Source organism: Gossypium hirsutum, chromosome D02 (genome assembly GCF_007990345.1).
Source record: "Gossypium hirsutum isolate 1008001.06 chromosome D02, Gossypium_hirsutum_v2.1, whole genome shotgun sequence".
Lineage (NCBI taxonomy): Eukaryota > Viridiplantae > Streptophyta > Magnoliopsida > Malvales > Malvaceae > Gossypium > Gossypium hirsutum.
The window spans coordinates 41,549,852-41,569,992 of record NC_053438.1 but is presented as its reverse complement, the minus strand read 5'-3'; the positions used below and the strand labels follow the sequence as shown (position 1 = coordinate 41,569,992).

General features: G+C 29.8%; 1 long non-coding RNA gene across 2 annotated transcripts; it reads right to left on the bottom strand.

The window, feature by feature from the left end:
- Positions 1-1,980: 1,980 nt before the first annotated feature.
- Positions 1,981-5,625, bottom strand: LOC107908118 (uncharacterized). 2 transcript variants are annotated; one of them, XR_001686914.2, is made up of 3 exons: positions 5,476-5,625; positions 2,948-5,003; positions 1,981-2,495 (listed from the first exon to the last, which is right to left on the bottom strand). It is a non-coding gene; the product is annotated as an uncharacterized lncRNA (long non-coding RNA). The 2 variants fall into 2 exon arrangements; XR_005910287.1 differs by having other exon boundaries at positions 1,981-2,172.
- Between the last annotated feature and the right edge of the window lie 14,516 nt (positions 5,626-20,141).

Sequence of the window (20,141 nt, the reverse complement as noted above, 5' to 3'; positions counted from 1 at the left end):
AATTTCAACAAAAAGATAAGTAGGTAGATAGCTACTTATCACTTAATGTAGAAAATATTAAATTGATTTATTTTATTAAAAATTTAAAATGAATTATCATTTTTTTAGAATGAGATATTCAAATTATCATATTTATCTTTTATCTAAAACTATCCAAAATAATATAATATAATATAATAATAAGATAAAAATTAAATAATAAATAATCTTTTAAAAATAGTATTTATTTTTATCAAACAACATAATTATATCTGTACTTATATTTAGTAATTTACCAAACAATGTTCTAGTATAAATTTAGCACCTACAAAATTTAGCATTAAATTTTTCAACACTTAAAATTTTAATTTATCAAATACACTCTTAATAAGCTTTTCAGAAATATAATTTTATATAAATATCTTTTTAAGTTTCATTCAATAAAATACTATTTCTTTATTTTTTTTATTTTTTATATTTAAAATTTATAACTATCATCTCTAAATTCAAATTCACATTTGCATTTCTTACAAATTTAATTCAAACATAATGTAAAGTTTCCTTAATCCTGGTGATGATCATATCATAGGACAAAAACATTACCTCGCTTGGAAGTAGACGCCCATCATGCATTTGCCTTCAGCTATTCATCCAACTCATGATGACATTTTTCTTTATCAAGGACGGCAACAATTGCGTTTGAGCCTGTCAAATCCAATGCTCACCGATTCTAACTCATTTACTTCTGACATAGCCTGCTTTGGATTTGGCTCAACTGGACGGTATTCTAAATACACAATTCCTTTTACATAAAACGTGTCAAGCCAATGGCCCCCACTGTTGCTTTGGAAAAAGCAATCTGGACGCCGTGCCTACTTAAAAAAAATATTTTGATTTTGCAAAGAAAAATTTTGCTACTGATTTATTACTCCAAATTATTGTTATTCAGATTTTTAACTTTTTTTCAAATCAAAAGTATTTTTTGGAAGTATTATTACTTTTTCGTCTCCCATGTTTCATTCATATTGAATTGCAAATGTTAATCAAAAATTTTTAATATTTACATTTAGTATATAAATATTATTTTTTTAATTTTAATCTAAATACCTGTAATATTTTAATTTATTAGTTTTATGTTTTCTATGTTATGTTAATATTTAATGAGTTATATATTCAAATTACATTTTAAAATAAAATTATTAATTAAAAATAAAAATAAAAACATTTCCTGAAATAATACAAATATGTTAATATCTAATTAAAAATATTTAATGATTATATTTAAATATTTAAAATATAGTTTATATATTCTAATTAAATTTTATAAATAATTAATATTAATTGCTTAAAAATATTTAAAATTTATATTTCATATATTAAAATATTAACAACAAGTTATAATAAATTATTTTTATATTCTTGCTGAAATATCATAATATTAACTAATTTGAACATTATTTAAATACATATTTATTACTTTATAATATCATGTCTAAAATGGACATTTTATTTCTCAAAAACACTTTTTGACATCAATGCTAAACACCTAAATCTTAAACCAAACTTTTCAAAAGTATTTCTCAAAAGTATTTTTTCACAGACACTTTTTAAAAACACTTCTAAAACAATGCTAAACTAGCCCTAAATATTTGCTATTCAATTCAACTCCACTTAGGGGGAACTTGAAAAAATCAAAATTATATTTTATGGTTTATATGAATTGTAACAACTCAGACCCTACCTAGATGTTATGGCCAGATCATGAAGTGTTACATAATTTGATTCAAAATTTCAATTTTCATAAATTTTGATAATAGTCATAAACTCTTAAAAACCCGATTTATTCGAAAACATATCTTATCCGAATTTTAGTATTGAAAACGTTATTTGGTTATGTTTTCTAAAAACTTATAATTTTGCAGCAGAGACTCCTTAAAAAATGATATTTTGGAAGACACTGTTCGTTGTTTGAAAACTACTAATTTTGCTGAAAAGTGAATATTGTCGATTAAAAGTTTAAACGATATTAAGCAAAATACAGAAATAAAGTTCTAAACCCAAAACAGTCCAAAATGTCCGGAGAGTCCAAAATTTACATGACTTTAAAACTCAAATTTAAATAAGTCAAATTTAAGAAAATAATGATTTAACCAAGTTCCCGATTGCATCAATACGCCTAAGTCTGAGGGTTACCTGAAAATAATAGTCAAATAGAAAGTGAGTTTTCAAAACTCAGTGTGTAACAAATAGCTCAAACAGATAATTAGTATCAGACAGATTTAACAGTACAGGGTCATAACAGAACAGTATGGATACAGACATATTTCCTACCCCCGTCCAATACGCATCCTCTCTGACCATCCTAACACACCATATGGAGTATGAAACACACATCCAACCCTACACGCCACTTAGTGTTGTTAAGACACTTACAGAATATTTGCAATTGTGCTGCCAGTATAATGGCGAGGTATTGCCACTCATAGAAACATCTTTCCCACATTATATAGCTCATCCTAGAAACAGATATAATCAGAGCAGAATCCTTACATACTACAGCTTTACATGCATGACATATCATAAACAAATTACACACATAACATTTTTAGGGTTTACTTATCACATGGCATCTAAAAAAAAGAATACTTACAGATAACAGAGTTTACACAAGCAGATGACCATATTTCATATTTTATAGTACATTTAATCACATACTGACCCTCTGGAAGGCCCACGGTCGATCGGGACAACGTGTTTGTGTAACACCCCTAACCCGTATTCGTCGCCGAATTAGGGTTACGAAGCATTACCTAACAAACACAACCATTTTTATAATCAAACTGATCACAAACATAGAAATTAAACCATTTTCGCATGACTATTTATATATTTTACAATCCAAACCTGACCAAAATATACTCAAACCTATACATGCCATAAGATCGAGTTCAAATTTTTAACAAAATACCAAAAGAAGTCGATAGTGTGACAGACTATGCTGATGATCCCCGAGCTCGTAACGCGTCTCCAAAATCTATAAAACAAATGAACAAGAACAATCAAAGTAAGCTTTTATAGCTTAGTAAGTTTATATCATATCTAAAATACATATAAACGAACATATGAAAAATCATTATATGCTTATAATCAAGTTACGTACACAATCATTAATTGCATATACAAATTCCAAATATACTTATCATTTTCATTTCATGAATGCATATCTATGATCTTCCAAATACATATGTCAAAAGCTTATATTTTTACTTATCAACTACATGAATCAAATGCACATTTATACTTCTAATCCACATGTGCCGATTTCATACATGTATATTCAACAATTTCATAGCAACCAATATATGTACTTACTCACTAAACACATAGATCCAAACATTTATAAGCTCATCGAATACATATAAATAAGTATTCATATATTTATTCATTATATATAACCCAAAATTATTTATATATATATCACATGCATATAATCACTTAATTTAACATATTCACCGGCACTTAGCCTGCTAGGCTTATAGCCTGATTCAGATCACCGGCACGTAGCCTGCTAGGTTTATAACCTGATTCAGATCACCAGCACGTAGCCTGCTAGGTTTATAACTTGATTCAGATCACCGGCACGTAGCCTGCTAGGTTTATAACCTGATTCAGATCACCGGCACGTAGCCTGCTAGACTTAAAGTTAAATTAATTCACTGGCACTACATCCGCTAAGCATCGAGCCTGAATACCACGGGTATGAAATTGGTCTTCCACAAAATTCTTTATAAGAAAATCTAGATATTCTTTATATCTCATATAAATCTTTTCAATAATTGTATCTCAGCAAGAATTGAATTATTATTCCAATCTTCGTAGCAAACATACATTTGAATAACATCTCTATAGTTCATATCATTAAATTCGGTTCATAGAACTCAATACCTGCATTCGAATATTATACATATTTTCTTCTATATTATAAGCTTCAACTTATAAAACTCAAAGCAAACATTAACTACATACATATAATTCATGTGATTAATTTCAACTTATCGAGTTCAATACATACATTCGGCTAACATACATGTAATCTATTAAATTTCATCTAACTTATAAAATTCAGCATATATATATTCGGCTAAATATATATATAAATAGAATCTATGCAATTTATTTTAACTTATAAAACTCAAATATACATTAACTAATACATATATATATATACAACTCATACATTATATTTTAACTCATATACTTACACTTATACGAAATAACTATATATTTATATTATTACCTATTCGATATTTCCATATATATAAATATACTTAACATTTAAACCTTGAAATATGTTCAGAACTTATTCGAAAATATACATGTATATTCTTCAATTCCCACAGAGACATTCATTCAAAATTATTAAAGTATATACAATATATACCCTTAATCAAACTCAAAGATTATACTTATTTATACATATACATATTCGAAAATTAACACATATATATGCATATAATTTCTTACTTATACTCAATATATATAAGTATTTATTCATATATATACATGCTTATTCAATCCAACTTATACCAATATTTGATACACATACATATATATATCTTTATATATCTATTCGAACATCATGTAAACATATATAACAAACAACATTAACTAAATTCAAATTTTATTCACATATATACATACCTATGTTCGAATACATCACATACCTATATATATAGTTCCATATCTAAATTATTTACAACGGCATTGATGTATATATATTTGTGTATTCATACTCATTCGAACCTAACACATATATATACATAATTTTCATACTTTCCATTCGATTTATATACTTTTAAATTTTAACTCAACATAAATACATTTGATATTCATACATATAAACTAATTTAATAAAAATTAAATAGCTAATAGACTTACCTCGGACGATGGAAAATCGAAGTCGGACGATTATTCGACTAATTTGGCTTTTCCCCGATCTAACTCCAATTTCTTTGGTTCTCAATCTAAATATATTCAAAATAAGATAAATTATTTATTAACACATTCAATTTAATCCAAAAACACATAATTTGGAAAATTACTATTTTGCCCCTAATATTTTCACTTTTTGCAATTTACTCCCTATTGCATAAAACACAATTTATACAAAATTTGCCCATACCACACAAGGGCCGAATATTCATGGTTCTCATACAAGTTCACACATTGCATTTATTTCACATTTTAGTCCCCCAAAAATTTAATTTCACAATTTAGCCCTATTTACTCAATTTCACTAAAAATTCCAATACAAAACATATTAATCTATCACATATCTTTCATTTTTCATCATCAACTATCACAAAGTCTAAGCATTCATCAATGACACATTTCAAAATCATCAACAATTCACAAAATTAAAACATGGGTTTTGAAGAACACAAAGCAACGATCTCTAAAACATAAAAATCATCAAAAACCGAACAAAATCCATACCTTAATCAAAGCTTGAAAGTGCCGAATGAAATAAGCTTTAAACCCTTTTATTTTCTCTCCAATTCGGCCAAAAGATGAAGAACATGGCATTTTAATTTGTTATATTATACATATATTAACCTTATTGTTAATTTACTATATTAACCTTTACTAATATATATATATATAAAACATATATAATAAGGTTACATTAGTCCTTTGCCATCCACTAACTTACATAGTGGGCTAATTGCATAATAAAACCTCTAAATTATAAAGACAACAACAATTAGGCACTTTCATATTTAACCACTATATTTTTATTTTACGCGATTTAATCCTTTTATTTAATCAGACACTCAAACGGCGAAATTAAAGTACGAAATTTTCACACTAGTAAATTCACACATAATAAACACAGAAAAAATATATAAAAATATTTTTCTAATTCAGATTTGTGGTCCCGAAACTACTATTCCGATTAGGGTCAAAACCGGGTTGTTACAATTTGGCCATAAGGAAAAATCTTAAATTTTGAGCCCACACAGCTTAACTGGGCAGCCCATGTGGCCCACACGCACCCATGTGGCCTACACACCCGTGTAATCCACACAACCCAAATAGCCCAAAGCAAAAATTATACACTGAATTAGAAATACCCAACAAAAATATCGAACAAGAGATTAACACCACACCCGTGTCAAGACATGAATCAAGAAAGAAATACAATCCCCCCACCAAACAGTTTTAACGAAAGATAGTAAAAAGAAAGAAATTAATTTGAAAAGGAATAAGGAAAAAAGGGAACAAAGAAATAATCAATTTGCAAAACCCCACCTGACAGAACTTGAAACAAAAACCTAACCCTTAACTTCCTCATAGCTCAACAACTCTTTTAAGAGTTTTAATCCACTTTGGCCATGCAAGGGATTTCAACTCTAGATCTCTATTTCAATACCAAGACCCACAACCACTGAAGCAAGCATTCAATTAATTTTTAACTTTAAGCTCAACTTTGTTTAAAACTTGGCATTTCCCGAATTAGTTTGACATCCTTATCTCAACAAAAGGAAATGGACATTTAAATAATTTAAGGGCTTTTTGGAAATAATATAAAAAAAATTATTTACATATAATATGGATTGTGTATAAGAACATCAAATCGATATAAGGACTGATAATATGAGATAATTATGAAGTAATAATTATGTCAGAAGGTATGAAATCTTTGTAATCCTAAATTGGTAGCTGACATGTCGATTTGGGTTCTCGATAACTTATAATGTTGGAATTTTGAATAATATCGAATTAAATGAGTTTGGACACTTACATAATGCAAATAGTATTTTAAAGTTTGATTCTCATTCCGCATAAATTCTAATTCAAATAATAATAATTCACTGCAAGAGCATATAATAGTATCTATTTTAGACGAAAAATATTAAATGAGTTTGGGTTTCATATGGTGCAAATAGTAATTTAAAGCTTGAATTCCCTTTGATATGGCTGCACTTCCATTTCCTAATATCTAATCTCCATTCACAATGTGTATGGCAACGAATTGAGGACTCGCTACTTGCTTTTTAGTCTTTAATATATATCTAATCTTCATTCCCAGATCAGGATGAAGATATAAAAGTCTCAACTTATAATTCTGATGAAGAAATCGAAGATTTCTCACCTTATATTCTACAACAAATCAAAAGTACATGGGAAAATTGCCATCAAGATATATCTACCGTTCATCATTTTGGGTAATGTCAATATAGAAGTCATCATGATGGAAGCAACCATTAATAATAATGACAAAAAGTCTTATTATTTTAACATATAATGATAATTAAACATACTAAATAGATCTTTATGTTTTTCATAAAGTTCTTCTATTAATTTTAAATATTCAACTCTTTCAAGTTGATCATTACTATTAGTAAATTTTTCTTTCCAATGTTTTATAAGGGTTTTATAGGACTGAAAATCATATTCTTTTTGTTTATCATTTTTTTTACGTTTTTTTATGTTTTTTTTATAATTTTTTAAAATTTGTCTAGATTTGTTATATAAACAGATTCTGAATACCTTATTCATAATAGGACTATTTTTCCCTTTATGAATAAATATTATACAATATTAAGAAGATTGTTTATCTCCTCAATATCCATGAATTCTAATTGGAATTCATCCCATTCTCTGTATAAAATAGATTTTAATAATAAATCTTCAGCTTCATTTTCTTTAGTTGTTTTTTCATATAAATTTATGATTTTCAATCAGTGGTATTTCCACTGAAAAATTTTCTATAGATTAAATAACTAGATTTTTATCTATAGAAAAAGGTAAATGTTGATATATAAAATTATTTCCTAATAATATGTCTCCATGCATTTCAGGGAAACACAAAATCTTAGGTATTACAAATCTAACATTGTTTATGTATATTGGAATATTTCTAGCTTTATACTGGATTATGGATTCGTTAATTTATAAGCTTAAATATATCAAAGGTCTTTATACTCTTTTAAATTTTAAAATTTAGTTATTATAATTTTAGTTTCGAGACATTGAGTCGCTATACTTTTTTATTTAAAAATCTTGATCCTTTCATCTTTTTTTTGCCGATAAAATTAATAATGTAAAAATAAATAATTTTTTTAGCCCTCAAAATTTATAATATTTGTAAATTTGGTCTTCACCCTTTAAAAGTACATAAAATTTTTAATAAATTTTAAAATTTATTTTTTTATATTTTACATAAAAACATAAAATTTTAATAGTTATAATTTATTAAAAATAAAAATTATAAAAAAATTAAACTCTTTAAAATTCAAAAAATAAAAAATGATTTTAAAAATATAAAAAAAATTAAAATTCTAACATGAGAAGCTATCTAGAACCCAAATTAGCATGTCGATTGTTGATTTGCATTACGAGGATTTCATATCTCTTTCTGACACATTTATTGCCTTGTAGTCACCCCAAATCCTCAACCACCATGTCAATTTGGTGTTCCCATTCATAGTTCATATTATTTCGGTAATTAAAATTTTTTCCATATTATTCAGGTAATTTTTTTCATATTATTCCCCAAAAAAACTATAATTCAAACCAAAAACAATAGTCATCCTATTTTAACTCAATAAATTTTATATTTAAAAATTAGGATAAAATATTCAATCGGTGGTCCAACTTTTGGGGCAATTTCATTTTGGTCACCTAGAACAAAAAACTTGCAATTTAATCACCCATGTTATGAAAGTCTTTCATGTTAGTCACTTGACTATTAACTCCTTAACGACATCTAACATTGCATGCCACCTCATTTCCACACGGGATCATTCTTTTCGTGTTTATTTTCCACATAATTAGATAAAAATATTGCTAATCCCTTTCTTTTACTTTATTTACCTTAAGTGAAACTCTAAAATTGAAAATTACTATCTCTGAATCTTTTTCAGGGGTTGCCTCAACCATGGGGGAAAAGGGAAGTGATATCCACGAAACTAACTAAAAATCTAAGGCAAGTGCACCTATAGATTAATAGTATAGCTAGGCGAGCAAAGATATCGTTCTCACAAAGACTAAAAGTAGAAGTAATTACCGTATTTCTATTATTTAATCGAATAATTGGAGTGATTAATTAAAACTAAAATTAACTAAGTTAATTAATTGCGAACATGACAAAGAATGAATCAGGAAAATAATCGAGTAAACAACCAATAAGTGAAACAATACCCAGGAAAGAATTCACCTAGATTTTATCTGTCACTATCAATCTAAATTACGCAATTTATTCACTTAGTATCTTGATCCATAAAAATCCCTAAATTATGCTAATATCTCTCTTCAAGAATAGGAGCAACTTACTCTAGGTTGATTAATTGAAATTTCTTTTTAATTAAAATCGCTATTATCGCATTAACTCGATCTATGGATTCCCCTATTAGATTCGACTCTTATCCGATAGATTTATGTCATCCTATTTCTAGGATTACATGCAACTCCACTCAATTACACAAGATTTACTATTAAATAGGGTCTATTCCTCCTCTGATTTAAGCACATCAAACATGGATCAATAATCTAGAAATATCAAACTAAAAATTGAGCACACATAATTGAGAACAAGATCTGAGCCTTTATTGTGTAAAATAAAAATCAAAAGACAGAATTCATCATAAAGTTCATCTCGCCTAGGTATTTAGAAAATTAGTTCATGCTTACAAATAAAAACATCCAAAACACAGTATATCCGAAAGAAACAAAGAAACTCATGATAATCTCCTAAGAAATCAACTTCAATTGTTTTTTTTTCGAGTTGTTTTATGTAGTATTCTGTGACAGATCCCTCCTATCTTTTTTTTTCATATATAGGTGTAACGCTCAATTTGTGCAAGTGTATGCAATCGTTATCAAGTAAAAGAGTTATCGTCTCCACACGACAAAACCATGCTAAATGGGTCAACAAGGTGTTAATTGACCCGGTTAAAATTATTCTACATGGTGGACAAGTCTAATTATTTTATGGGTCACAGAACCGTCCACTCTTTATTAAATCAACTTCATGGCCCCACTGCATAATTAAATATAACACATTAATAAATAACATGAAATTAATTTAATTTATGCACAAAATTCATGTAATAAAGCACAAATTTACATATTTTATAAATTCATGTCCATTATCGAGGTTTAAGTAAAGTTCACTAAATTAATTAACAAATACTCGACATTAGTATTATTTTTAAGGAAAAAGGTGGTAAAAACTACTAGAAAAAAAAACCTATATAAATTAGAGTTTACAATGTCTCAAAATGCCCAAAAACCCTAAAAATTACATTTTTCCGTTGTTCAGAATGCAATTTGTGAAATCGAAACGGCCTACCACATGGTCGTGTAGTAGGTCGAATGGAATGGTCTAACCCGTGTGGCCCCTGTACCTTGCTCCAATTTTTCGGTTTTCACTCGTTTTGCTCCCAAATGCTCTCCTAAGTATAAAAACATGACTTTAAAGGACTTACCAGAAACGCATTGACGTTCAACGACAACAATGGACGCATCTAATACATTAAGAAAGGGATTAAAACATGTTACTTTTAAAACTTGCCAAAAAGTGAATTGACGTTCAACGACAACAATGGATGCATTTAATGCAATCCCAATATGCTATTGTGGATGTCCAAATTCCTTATGGATGTTGTGATCTAATGAAAACCTTAGGAGAAGGTTTTTTGGTTACAAAAAACCTATAGGCAATGGTTTAGGAGTTCATGTCGGTTCTTTAAGTGGTTTGATCCCTCATTGTGTCCACACTCAAGAGCACTTCTTATTGGTTTTTTAAGAAAGATCGTAACAATGGAGAGGGGAAGAATGAATGAGCACTACATGTGAGTATTTTTTTTTGGTGGTGTTTCTTTTTTCAAATTCATTAATTTGAAACCTTTTAAAGACAACGTTTGACATTTACAATTACTATCTTTTATATAGGCAAAGATAGAGCCACTTCCTCTTAAGGATTTTTGCTCAAAACCTTAAGTAAACCCTCATAAAAACAAGAAATAAAATTTTCAAACAAAGAGTTCCTCTCAAAGGCTAATTTATAACTTTTTATGTAATGTCCCAAAATTTTCAATGTCAAAATTCGTATAGTACCAGTAACCAAGTAAATAAAATTTCAAGTACAAATGTTGGTTAATGTGGAATATTTATTTAATCAAACATGATAATGAGAAAGACAACAAAAAATGAATTTAAGTAGTATAATAACGTAATTTACAACCGTGTTGAAAAATTCAGTTTTGAGGTCAGATTTCTTAATTCGAATTGTGTAATATTTTAAACTAAAAAGGTTATGAGACGACTATGGATTTAACAAATAGAATTATTAAGTCCATTATTAAATAAATTATTGAAAAGTGATTTAAGTATAGTACAGAGACTAAATTTTTATTAACTTAAACTAGAGAATTTAGATTTGATATTTAGTCAAGTTCTTAGAATGGAAATAAGCCAAAGGCCTAAATGCAATTAGACCATGAGGAAGTTAATGTTAATGGCTAGAAATGATCTAGTCTTTACGTTTCCACTAACTTTAGCTTTATTAAATCATTTTCATTAATTATATATTTGTTAAGTTAATTATATAATCTTTTATAATATAAGTATGATAGTCGGAGAGAGATGAAAAACAATTATTCATCTTCTCCCTCACCATCGTGTAAGAAAACCAAATAGGAAAGAAAATCGTTCACAATTCTTTCTATTGTTGTCCATCAATTAGAAAGGTTAGAAGACCATTTCATTTAAATTTTAGTTAAATGCTTAGCTTATGATAGTATTTGATCATGGCCCATTGGTTGGATTTTGTAAAAACTTGTATGCTATTATATTGGTATGAATTCTTATATTCTCGTGTATTAATATATGTTATTAACTAACATGAATATATGAAGAACATGGACCATAAAATGAGCATAAAAAATATTAAAAAAAACTAACATGAATATATGAAGCTTGTTGAGCCATGTATTATAGGTCCTCCCTAGAAAGGTGAGTATAGCACTTTTCAATTGAGATCACTAAGAATTTATAGTCTTACGCGACGTTGTTCATGCGAGCAAATATATGCTTTCAGATTCTCGAAGCCATCTTGACTAGGAAGCACTATCAACAAGTTGTCATGAGTAGAATTTCAAGTGCCTGTATCTTGTGCATGTATCTAAGATGGGTATATGTTTGGTCATGTTAGTTTAGATTGATTTTTGGTGTCATGAGTAGTTGATATTGGATTGATGTTTTGGAAGCTCCTATGTTTTTGTTGAATCTAATATATATTAAGGTCTTAGCTATGTTGGCATTCATAGTGCCTCTCATTCACTTTATCAATGTCTTGAATGTCATTAAGCTAGGTTTTCATGTTAAACTTAAAGTATACTTGAAGCATGTTATATAATACTATATATTTGAAGGTGTTTTAACAGGTGTCCTTAATGTTTAAAACTTGATTTTTGAGTTTCCTAAGTCCATGTTTTGATGCCAAACCTCTAGGTTCCGAAACAAGTGATTTTCTAGATATTTTTGGGTCCTCGAAAACTTCTACCGGTTCAAGTTATAACACCCCTCGTCCGTCCCCGTCGTTGAGATCAAATTAAGAAATGGTACAGTACAAAACAGACTAATTACAAATAATTAATAGTAAAATTATAGTAAATTTGATCATGTCAAGCATTCAATACTATTTTAAACCTTTTTTCAAGTATCAAATGAGCTTACGTAAGCTCTAAGGTTGACCCGAGAATGAACGGGGATCAAGCTACAACATTTTCAAAAGATAAGTGTAAGGCCCAATATTTGCCCGGCCTTTAATAAAAATATATATCAAATCAAAATAAAAATAAAAACAAAAATTTTTATGTCTAAAACCCTAGCCCAATGACGAAGCGGCCCAACAAGAAAAATCAGAAATGAAAAACCCTAGGAGATCCCAGCGCCGCAGCAACCAGGACCCAGCCTCTGCCCTCGCACGCGCACAACGCCTCCACGCCACACGCCTCCGTACACTGTACCTGCAAATGAAACAAGGACAACGCAACACATAAAGAAACAAAAGAAGAAAAGAAAATAGCGAATGACAGATTTTGTATTTTTCTTCCTTTTATTATTCTGTATTTTTTTAGATATATAGACCGATTGCAATAGAACAAAAGGAAGGAATGTAAAAAATATATTGAAGAGAATCAATAAAAAATCGAAAAAATTAAAGAGAAGGTTTTCCTCTTTTCTCTTTTTATTCTGTTTCTGGATCTATTTTCTGTCTATTTTTTTTATTATTGGATCAGATATATATGTATATATAATAATATATATAAAATAAAAGGGAAAGGGGAACTCACCGGAAGTGGCCGAGGTTGCACCGCCGGAGGGTCTCTCCTCCGTCGCCCGAATCGGGTCCAAGGGGTCGAGAACCTCTCTTTTGTTTCGGGGTTGAGAGAGCCTGGCTCTCAAGGACGCCACAAAACTGGGTTAAATGGCCTTCATTTCCGGCGTCGACCGATGGCCACGAGGTGGCGCGACGGAGGCCTAAGAAGGTCTTCGACCGAGTATGAGGGATGGGGTTTTTTATTTTCCTTTTTTAATTTTTTTATTTTTTGCGGCTGCATATGAATTAGGTTTTTTTTGAGCTTTTAAAGCCTCTTTGGCTTGGGGTTCAGAGGCCAAAAACGGCGTAGTTTTGGTCTCTGACCCGCGACCCGACCCGTCCTATGCCCAAGATCAGCGCGTTTTGGCTTTGGGGATATTTTCCGCGTTGGTCCTTATATTCTTCAGCGCGTTTCAATTCAGAGCTACCTTTTATCTTTTTTAATTTCTTAATTTGGCCATGAAATTTTACTTTCGATTCATTTTGGTCCTTATTAAAACGACGAGTTTAGAGAGACTGGGATAATTTCCCGGTTGGTCCCCCTCGTTCTCGCACGCGTTCATTTGGGCCTTTTATTCTGATTTTATTATTTATTTTGTTAAGATTGGCACCCTAAATTCTGTCTAAGCCTCAATTTAGTCCCTTTTATGCCTTTTTTATTTTAATTTTGAGTTTGAACTTTATTCTAGTCTCGATTTAATCCCTTTCATTTATTATATTATTACTACTACTATTACTATTATTAGTATTATATTTATTATTATTACTTACTTTATTATTATTATAATTATCTACTCATTCATACCTCTTTCAAATTTCAAATTTGATTATATATACATTTTTACAATATATATCAATATACACGTATCTATATTTTTTACAACTTATTTATATATACATACATACTTGTATATCTTCATACATTTCATCATTTTTATATACACAAATCTTTTTATGTATATATACATACTTACATACATATTTTTCACATATTTTACAATTCATATACATATATATATCCACATATATTTTTCTTTATACTTCATAATTTTAATACATACATATATATATACATACGTATATTATTTTTATAATATATCTATATACATACTTTTATTTTTGCTAACATATATATACTTATACGTATTTCTTATCTTACAATTCTTCTATGCATATATATATACATATACATATATATATATATATCTTTTACCTTTTTTAAATCTTATTCATTTCTTTATTTATTTCTTTATTTACATTTTCATCAACATTTTATTTTTAATGGATGTTTTAATTTTATTTGTTTATATGCATTGTTATTTTGTATGCTATTAATTTGTCTCTTTATTTATTTTATTTTCGTTATTATCGCTCGTATTATTTTTACACCATCGTATTTATTATTGTTTTCTTATGCGTATCCAATATAATTTGTTTTTTTACTTTATTCAATATATCAAAACTCGTTTTTTTCGTATTTCGATATTCGAAAAAATCGTACCCTAACTTACGGGGTTTCGATTTTCTCGACAAATCTAAATACGCGAATCATTTCAAACAAAAGTTTTATATGCTCTCGCGAATTAACGAAAGATCGTGTTCTAACTCACGGGACATGATCTCTTTCCTAATCCCCAAATAATCAAATATCCTTCTCAAAAGCATGAGTTTTAAAAGTTAAAAGATAAACTTAATTTTGAAGATTAAAAAATGTTGCGCCCTAACTCACTGGGTGTGACATTTTATTTCTTTGAAATAAGAGTGTTTTATTATTCAATTTATTCAAGTTAAAAGGATCGTACTTTAAAATCTTTTCAAAATTTTGACATTAAGACATTAAACAATCAATTCGGTACCAATTTTGGGCGTCACGAGGGTGTTAACCCTTCCTCGTGCGTAACCGACTCCTGAACCTGCTTTCTCAAAATTCGCAGACCTAAAATTATTTTTTTGGTGAACCGGTCACACCTCGATAAAGGATCGGTGGCAACTCCCAATTTTTATTTTTAAGTTGACAACTAAATTTCTTTTTTGCTTTTCAAAAAAAGAGTGGTTTCGATAGCTTGGCGACTCCACTGGGGACATGAAGAGAGTCAAGCCGTAAAATTGATTATTTTTTGTTGAAAATTGAAAATTTTATTTGAAGAATTACGATCCTCTCTTTGCATTTGTTTGTATAATTACTGTAAATTGAGTTTTATACCTTGGCATCATATTGCATAAAGACGATTTAGTCTTACCCTCTCTAAGTGGGAGTGAGAAGCTACTCCTTCGTAAGGTTTTCACCTCCGTGCAGGATAGTGGATCACTTTCGGGATACATCCGTACCTATGTCTTCGTGAGATTTTCATATTCGTGCAGCCATAGAGAAATGTATTCCCCTGAACCGAACTCGGACTGTATGAGCCTATAATGGGTGAGCCTAACCCTTCCTCGTGCGTAACCTACTCCCGAACCTATTTTCTCAAAATTCGCAGACCTAAAATTATTTTTTTTGGTGAACCGGTCACACCTCGATAAAAGATCGGTGGCGACTCCTGATTTTCATTTTTAAGTCGACAACTAAATTTCTTTTTTGTTTTTCAAAAAAGGAGTGGTTTTGACAATAAGGACACTTATACAAAATAAGGGTCACACGACCGTGTAACAAACTGAAGCTGTGTGGATCAAAAACAAAAAATTTCATCAAAAGTCACACTACTGTGTGGTTAGGTCATGTAACTAACTGAGGCAATGTAAAATCTAGATGATCAAATCTACAGTACTCACACGGGTGTGTGGCCAGCCCTTGTGACAATCTGGGATCATGTGATTCTAATGCCTCCTACTTACCAGTCGACACAGGACCGTGTCACCAGTCCATGTGTGACACACGGTCGTGTACACAGGTCATGTGTTACAAAATGTATGCCATTTGATGCCTACTTCATGCCAACTCTTAAATGTAACCACAAAATACATTTTGACAATTATAAACCTATTCAAAACGTACCATTTCCATGCCAAAACCTAACATTTAATCATCCAATCAATTTTTAAAACCAATATGCCACATTTGGCACCAAAACACAACAAGATTATATAAACTACTTTAACCATTCCAACTATTGAATCCCTTTCATGTCATACATTCAATCCATGCCATAAGTAACATGTATGCAATAACCTATTGAACATGTTCATCCATATTTCCATACCCAAATACCAAAACATTGAACATAAACATTTTATCAAATCCAAAAGTTGCCATAAGTGTTCAAACATCAATTATACCACAAATATACTTAACATTACAACCATTTGACACTCCAATGTGCATGTCATATATAACCAAGATCAAAAAATAAAAAGTCTATCGAATCGGAAGACGGATGCTGTGAGCTTCTAGTAGATTCGATCGCCCCGTTCTGAACGCCCAAAACATACAGGGAAAAGTAGATATGACGGAGTAAGTATTAAAAATAATTAGTAAGCTTATACGATATAAACAATTAACTTACCTTAACCATTCAATAGATATACTAAACATTATTTAAAATCAAGTCCACCTAACATGGCTTAACACAACAACATCAAGGTGAGTTTTATTCATACTTGATCACATAACATTTCAATTACAATCATAAATTATATATAATCTATATTCAATTTCACCACCACTCAATCATATGGAAATATACTCAATATTTGTCCTTAAATTCTTTATTTCACTACTCAGGATCAATAGACATAATTCAAATTGTTCAACTTCCACATTTTTGCACTATGAATGTTACCCGATGAAACACCATAAAAGAAGTCAAATACACTGGTATTAATCACATCTAAACATATCCATTTGTGTCAGGTTACCCATATGGGCTAAACCTTTTATTGACATATTAAATAGCCTAGCCAGGGCTGTATATACAAGTAAGGTTACCCATCCGAGCTAAACCTATAAAATGACATCAGGCTACTCGTCTAGGATGAACACTTCGATCGAGTAGTCTTCTCCGCTATCCTTAAGCTCACATTTGCCAAGTGTGGGCTAGCTTCGAATCAAAAAATATTCCACAAAAAAAATTACCAGTGGGGCAATTTTACAATTTCTCTAAACTTTTGGATTAAGTTGTAAATAAGAAAAATATCTTTAAAAATCTTCTGAAATAATTTCTTTCGAGAATTTTCTCTCTACAACTTTTTTCTTGAATTCAAATGTGTGAAAAATAATAACCTATGACTCTATTTATATAGGGAGAGTTTAGAGAGTTCAATTATGATTAAACTTAATCACATTAATATTAAATTAATATAATATTTATCTACAATATAAATAATAAATTAAATTTAATATTAAAATGGTTACTTTAACATTAAATTAACAAAATACTATCGAGATAAGTATCAAATTAAATTTAATACTAAATCTAGTAAAATAATATTATTTTTGGAATAGTTAATCTGAAATCAAATTACCGATAGAGTCTCAGTAGGAGTGTGATTCTTCCACTGCTCAACCGTCGAAGGACCACCCGCCGATCACCAGAATGTCGCTGTCACTGTCACCGACACTGTCGTGTCTAGTGGTGCCATAACAGGTGCTACACCCTCACAACACCCCGAGTCAATTTAGTTCAGACCAGTAATGGCCCAACTGGTTCGTCCAACCACTGGTTGGACCGTCGGTCCTATTCAATCAGTTTTTGGGTTTCGGCCTTGGTTTTGGGTTCACGGAACCAATTTTTTTTATCTCAAGTCCAATTTTGAAGTTTAATTACTCATTGGACCAATTATCTGACTTGAAAATTAATTTTCAAAAATATCATATTAATTGTAATTAATTTGATTAATTTAATTTTACTTGATCAAAATTCGTATTCCCAAAAATCATTTAGATTTTCCAAATTAGCTTTTCAAGAACATTTATTAATCAAATTCTCTAGCTGAACAATTCTTACATCGAATAACTTAATTCCACATCAAAGAAATCGACTCAATTAAATTATTTCCAAAGTCGTAGAATTTTTTTCTGATTTAAATGCAGTTTGATCGAGCTTTTGTTGAGCTAACAGAGGGACAAATCAGACATATACAATTAGGCTCGAGTAATTGTAGTTATGTCCAGAAGCATTATTCCAATAATTCGCAATTTACTTAATCATGGAGTCAGTCCTCAAGAAGTACCATGATGGAAAACTACTTATTGTATACTTTTTACGAAAGAAATTCATCCAATTGTATTGTCCAATGACCTCTTCATGTGTGTGTTACCCTCATATTCTTTGAGTTAAATTTGCTCACTCAATACAATCCTATTTTATCTCATTGTTACCATTGTATCTTCTTAATGATTAATATGATCACTATTAACAAATGAATGTGATAAATTGTTTGTTCGAGAACAAGCAACCTGTGGTAACGTTCCATATTTATTAATCTACACAATGCCAGTGAGAGGATATCGTTAACTCTTTAATCAATCTATTAATTCCATTGTTGCTAGTAAATTCTTGTCATACACAAGTCATGTATCCAACATACCGACTGTGGGCTCGATCATCTTTAAAGCATAAGCCTCCACTTATATCAAAGCACCTATGTTACATACGTATAGTTAGTGACTAACTCAGGATTTAGGTAAATCACACCATGAACATCACAAGTGAATTAATTTGCAAATGAATTCAAAATTAATTGAACTTGGGTCCAGTACAATGTATTATTATGCTAATAAATACATCTATATCTCTAATCGTGGAGTCAACTGCTCCGATAGCCAAGACTAGCCATCTCCCCAATTGAAATTGTAGACAACATAATAATCCTTCTAGGTATTTAAATCAAATGCTCACTTTGATTCTTTTCAGGATTACGGGCTCATTTAGATTATCTACTGAAGTAAATTGTCTTTCTCGCAATGTAAACGTTCTTACAATGCCACTTATCATCAATTTGAACTTAGACAATCAATAAGCTAATATTTGTTTGTCACAATATCGCTATGCATGCAAAACATAAAAGACAAAAATACAAAAGACATAATAGTGAAATGTGAAATTAACTTTATTTATTTATTCATCGTTCAAATACATAGAAAACAATTACATGTTTACTACAATATGGGCACATTTCCCAACAAGCTGGTATGGTACCATCGAGAGCGGAGTTTTAAATACAAGTAAGCTAATCTGGATAAAGTGTACACTATGCCAAGGGATAAGTGAATTGTCCTAACACCGACTTTCAATGATGAATTTCAAGCCTATTCATGTTGGGTGAAAGAGGTACTCATCAAGTTCTTTGAACTTACAATTGTGTTATTATGTGTTGCAAGTAAGTTAAAGGGTGAGATTGCTAAGAGGGACCCGACCAGAATCGGTCGAGCATAGACAAATTTTGTCATTCAGTTGTAGCATGTATACAGTAAGGAAAACTTGAGGTGGAACCTCAAGCCTCTGTCTAATCCGTGTCTAACTGTAATTAGAAATTAAAATTTTAAATTTAAGCTTATAGTTAGCAAAATCAAGATTATCTGGTAAATACTTTGTGTGCAATAAATAAGTTTTAAAATTGATAGTATTTCATATGTAACTTTAGAATAACCAAATTGAATAAATTTCACTTACTTAATTATGAAATCCAAACATATGTGTCCTTGGCATGTAAATAAGTGAGTTATGGTTTAAATTTCATTAAGTATAACAAGAGGCTTAGTGAATATTTTTTCTTTAATTAAGCAACATAATGGGAGATTCGGGTCTTGCCTATAGCACCCTGTAGCCCGGACTCA